The sequence below is a fragment of the Acanthopagrus latus genome, chromosome 14 (assembly GCF_904848185.1).
Source record: "Acanthopagrus latus isolate v.2019 chromosome 14, fAcaLat1.1, whole genome shotgun sequence".
Classification (NCBI taxonomy): domain Eukaryota; kingdom Metazoa; phylum Chordata; class Actinopteri; order Spariformes; family Sparidae; genus Acanthopagrus; species Acanthopagrus latus.
Genome location: NC_051052.1, coordinates 14,075,818 through 14,081,596, shown reverse-complemented (window position 1 = coordinate 14,081,596; position 5,779 = coordinate 14,075,818).

Below are 5,779 nucleotides of genomic sequence, written 5' to 3'. Positions count from 1 at the left end.
CACGTGGACCAGCTGCACGCGAGACTAATCAGTGACAGGTGAAACTAATCAAGACGATCACAAGGGAGGAAAAACAAGACAGAGGGCGGGAGGAAACACAACACGGCACACAACCATGAACTTCTGAACAGTCTTCTAGCTCAACACATGTCAAAACTGAGCAAAATGACTTCCTATCAGAACAAAACAAACAACAACTTTCCTTTGAATTCAAAATGCTTGTTGGCACTTCCCCCCTGAAGCAACAGTCGTGATCACTGTCCTGTGTCTGGTGCTGAAGACCCCCCTGCAACAGCACTGTGTTAGCTTCAGGGTTATCGCCTCCTCTTAAAAGAACAACTCAGTCTGGTCCTGGGCCCCTTTCCAAAAAATAAGCTTCCTGAGACAGAGATCATACAGTAAATCCGTTTAATGAATTATTTAAGAGTTCCCTATCGTATCGAGACGCTCTCTCTCTCAGTGCTGTATGAAACGAAGGATATCCTCCTGTAGTCAGAACGTGGACACATCCGCTAACTTGGCCTGTTTGGGTGTGTGTTTATGTGTGTGTGTGTGTGTGTGTGTGTGTGTGTGTGTGTGTGTGTTTGCACTTTCCCTTATGTTGTCTCATCTGTTTCTGGCGGCCCCGCACTGACTCCCCCGTCTGCCGTCAGCTGGCATTTTTTTTTTCCGATGTTCCTGCTTCATCTGTTGGCGCGTCGACAAAGCCGGAGACGGTGAGATGACACGGTGCATCTGAAGCATACTGCTCGCCTGCATCCACAGGCCCAGACAGCAGGAGGATTTCCCATGCACATATGGATTACGTAACAGAGCGGAGGGACGGTCTCTGCACTCGGAGAACCGTGGTTACAATATAACGTCGGTCACCTTGAGCAGTCGCTGTGAATAAACATCATTCAGTATTTTATGGCTTTATTGTGCTTGTTTTATTTCATTTTTCAGCCAATAGCGTCACCAAGGCCGCTGACAGTTCATTCCGCTGTTCGATGCAACATGAGCTTATATTTTTCATTAATTTCCCCCTTTTGTTAGAAGGCTTATAATACAACATAAAAGTCTCACTGTCTTTCCTCCCCTTTGATCAGATGATGGATTTTTTCTTTTAATGGACGGTGTGATATTATCTTCGGCTCATTACTGGCACGGAGCTGAATGGTAATTGTCTTGTCAGGTAATTACTGACGTCTTTAACCAGGCCTTTTAATTATGTATATATACAGTGGGCAGTCTGATGAAAGGAAATTGAATTGTTCAGAGCATGCCTTATCAGATGTGACCAAGGCAGGTAGAGGTTATTTGCCAAAATGACTGAACCGGTGTGCTCGCTAACGTTAGCTCACGGCTAACGCACAGTAAAGCGATGTCGCTGGGTAAGAACTTTTTTTTTGGAAACATCTGGTTATCAGATATATTTTAGACGTCTTTAATGCAGAATTATTACATATTACAAGTCTGTTTCCATTCCACCTTGTCGCTTTTTGCTTTTTACCGGTGCCTCACCTCTTTCAGCTCAGCCAAGCCAAACTCTTTTGTGCAATATCTCAACCCCTTTTGCTGCATTTCCACTCTCAAATTAGAAATGTGCATAAAAGCAGCCGGACAGAAAGTCTCTTTACGTCTGAAGCATTTCTCACTGAGCGGTGAATGACATTGTCGGGCAGGACGTGCATCACTGTCACACATTAACGTGTCTCATTTACGGCGGTCAGTCCCCGCTTGTATGTCTTCATCAATGTGTAATGAAGCTTTTGATTGTTTGCTGCGCTAAGCAACAATTCCTCAGGGGGGCAAGACGTGAGAAAAAAAATGTCTGACCTTCGTGTTCTGTCGACTGTTTGATCAAAACCGCTAACACTGAACGCATCAAGGTAACAGATTGTTCCACGCAACAGGTTGTGTTTCTGCTGTGATTGCTCCTTTATGGTGACAGTGCATTGGACTTTATTGCAGGGGCACATCAAGGACAGTGACTTTGCGTAACAGCAAGGTCACAAGAATTTGAGACAGTTGCGGTGATAAAACATGAGTCCGGGGTAATGGAAGGGGGGGAGGGGGGTGAAATGGAGAATGAGGTGGTTGATAGATCTCCAGGGAGGAATCACACACTGTGCGGCGATGCCAGTGAAACTACTGGATTCGTGTATCAGGTGTACTGTAAATGAAGACATTTCAATGCCCTCTGTCACTTCTCTTATCTGATGTTCTCTCTCTTTCACTTTTTTTCCTCCCATCTCCGGCGATGGAACAATCTCGCTCGGCGTCTCGCAGTCATTTTCCCGTTTTTCTATGTATTGTTTTATCTCATTGCCCTCTTATCTACCCAGGCACGAACGCATTGCATCAACTTTCTCCCACTTTTTTTTTTTTTTTTATCTTCGCCATCTTTTCATTCAGCCTCCCGACTCATATCTATACCTTTTTTTCACTGATTTCTCCGTCCCTGCCTCCCTCATCACCTTTCATCTTTTCACTTTTCCTCTCTCATTAACACAATCACGGCGCCTCTGATGTGCGCCTCGCCCAGCGTTTGTCCTTAACCTGTGGAAATTTATGCGGCGCGTGTCGTCCCACTGCATTACTGGATGAAAATGTTGGTAATATTAGCCTCCTATCTATGCATGCCAATCGCCTCTGGGTGTTCCTTGCTTTATAATAACCCATGCATTGATTCGCAGAGTGCGACACGTGCTGTGAATTGAAGGCAGCTCACAATGAGGCCTCAGAGGCGGCAGTCCTCTCCTCAAACAGTGACCCGTTTCTATTTAGCGCGGAGTAGTTTTATAAATCCGTCACTTTTATGATGAATTGACTCCAAATTTGAAGTTGAAACGGTCGTAATGATTAGACTGCTAATTGCACTTTCCAGTCCACCAAGACGAGCGCGAGCTTTAGTCGTCGGCTCGTCTTATTGCCGAGCAGTTTAATTAATTTGGATCCACGCATAAATCTGTTCTGACGCTGCGCGCTCTAAAATGAGAGCGTGGCTGTTCAAAGCGCGGTACGGCGTGTGCTCTCCGTGTGAATTAACAAATGGATTGACACAAAAAGGGGTGAAAAAGAAAAAATCTCCCTTTGATACGTACTACAATACAAAATCCCTGCGAGAGCCAGTTTTAAAAAAGCAGGCTACTAGCTAGCAGTTAGCTAATGTTACGCACACATACAGCTCGCTCATCTCTGCTCTTCACTGTCAACACATGTCACACATCTGTCCACAGTTGGCTACATTTGGCAACTAAAACTTATTATTTTAAGTCAGGTCAAACCCATCTGTGATCGCGGTAACCAAACAGGCATTTTGAAGCCAAACTGTGATTTTTTTTTTGTCATCCTAACCAAGAGGCTTTTGTGCTTTTACACAAGCAGAGCATAAGCACAGCAATGTGACAAGACAGGGACACAAGATTCAACCTAAACAAGTGTTAAGTTGTAACATAAAGAAACATTCACTTATCTGTCGTTTAGCTTATATTTATACTGGCCATTGGGTTGGAACTGGACAAGTCAGGTGAGTCAGGGGACAAAGTCTCATGAGGAAACTGTCTTTGTCAAACCAAGAGTCAACTTTGACTCACTTTAACTTGAATTAACTTAAAGGCCTCATACACGCAATATAATGTACTGATTTTAACCCAAACTCTGATCTTCTCCTAAACCTAACCACGTAGTTTAAGTGCCAAACCCTAACCAAACTGCAACTGTTTCACAACATTGACCAGCTGTTAGGAAGTTTTTCTGGGCGTGTCATACAGGCGCTTAAGGTGACCTTGTGCATCTATATGAGACGCAGAAGGCTGTTTACAGTCAAAACCACTATTTAACCACCGGGGAATACAAGATGTCAATAAAATAATATGAAAAATTAATGTCTGTGCAAAATTTTACGACAATCCATGATGGACGAACCAACTAACAAGGCTAGAATATGAAAACTGCACACATGATTTATTCTGTTTGTAGCGTTTGCAAGCCGTTACTCTGCTTTTTAAGAATTTCCTGGATCTGCTGGCCTGTTTTGCTCCCCTGCAACGAAACAACATCTTTATCTACTGCATCATTTGTCATACCTATACATGCAGGGCAGTCCTCTGACTGATCTGACGAGGAAAAACGCATCACGTCTTCTTCACTAGCAAGGGAAGCTGCAGAGACATTTGTCAGCGTTAAAGTTCCGCATTTGTTGTAAATAAATGAATATATTAAACTCGCATTGTATATTGAATTCAGTAAGTGCACAGCAACTTCCAGTAGGTCCAAAGAAAAATGTGATGTTTTAAAAACTGCACGCATGATTTATTTCTAAATTTGTTATGTGAGCCATTACTTTGCTTTTTTGAGGAATTGTTTGGATGTTGCTACAGGCACTCATTACGCGCTGACAGGACCGGAGCTCATGCATACAAATGACTGTGCTGCCAAAGTTTATCTCCGGGCGCGCAGACTCAGCGAATCTCGGAGGTATCCGTACTGAGACAAGCTGTTGTTACAAAGTAAATAAAATGAGATATCAGAATAGATTTAATGGTGGCCTGAACACAACACGCTATACCTCACAAATTGGAGCAAAAATGTGTTCACTCCCAACAAAGTAGTCGTTAAAATAGTTTCACGGTATATCAGGGTCAAGAAATTGTGTATTGATGCTGAACAAGGCTCAGATCTCCAACAAAGAAGATTTTAAATTTGGACTGAGCCTTTCAAGAGCCAACAAGCTTCACCGCGGGATTTTTTTGCTGTGAAACAGGACTGTGAATTTCTATATATTTTCCTTTCTGTGCTTTTTCTTTCATCCTTTTTTTTGTTTTTTTTTTTTGATTTTCTATCCCCGTCCCAACATAAATCTCCTGAGGTGAAAACAGGTCCAACACTGACATAATCCTCAAAACTCTGACAAACTAAACTTTATTCTTTACGACATCCAGTCTCTCTGTCATTCTGCCAGCGTCACCTACATAATCGCTCTCTATTATTCTTGGGCCGTGGACACTCTGGAATCATAATTAGGCTGCATTGATCGAGGGGGACGCTGTAAACACATTGATGAAAACCAGCTTTGACATCTCCAATCCAACCGGCCTTCATCATTTCGGGTCCGCGTGGACAACAAACCTCACCAGAGATTACACCCAATCTGCTTTTGATAGCAGCTGCTTGCCACGGGTGTAATTAAGCCACTAATATCATCTGATCTCACACTTTCGGGACCCCACATCTATCAAGTGTCCCCGCCCACCAGTGCACCAATAGGACATTAGGCACGGTGCTACCTGGGTCGTTGTGGGGATGTTCATTAGCCTTTCTAATCGGCTGGTGATAAAATATCTGGAACAGATATTAACGCTGGGAGGTTACCTGCCAGGTTGATCTCTCATATCTGATTTCATCAATATAAATGAGGACATTGTCTTATGGCCACTAGAGTAATAAAAAGACAATATACACTTGGTCAGTCCATCCAATATATCCAATATGCCTCTTTCTTTTATATTAAGAACTTTTAAAAGTAGTTAAACAGTCTAACAAGCCATAAAATGAAGCTGGATGTGTCAAAAATCACTAAAAGGAAACTAAAATAATCAACTAAGGGTGGAGAAACAGCAGTTTTAACATGAAGGTGTTTATGTATTGTAGTGTTGAGACATCTACTGATGTTAGCACGCTAACCAGCTAGCCCTGGTCTGTCCAGGTCCAAAAATCCTGCTAGCGGAGTAAACATTTAACACTCCCATAGCTCCTGCTAGCTACATGGCAAGCTACAGTTAGCAGCAGTTAGCAG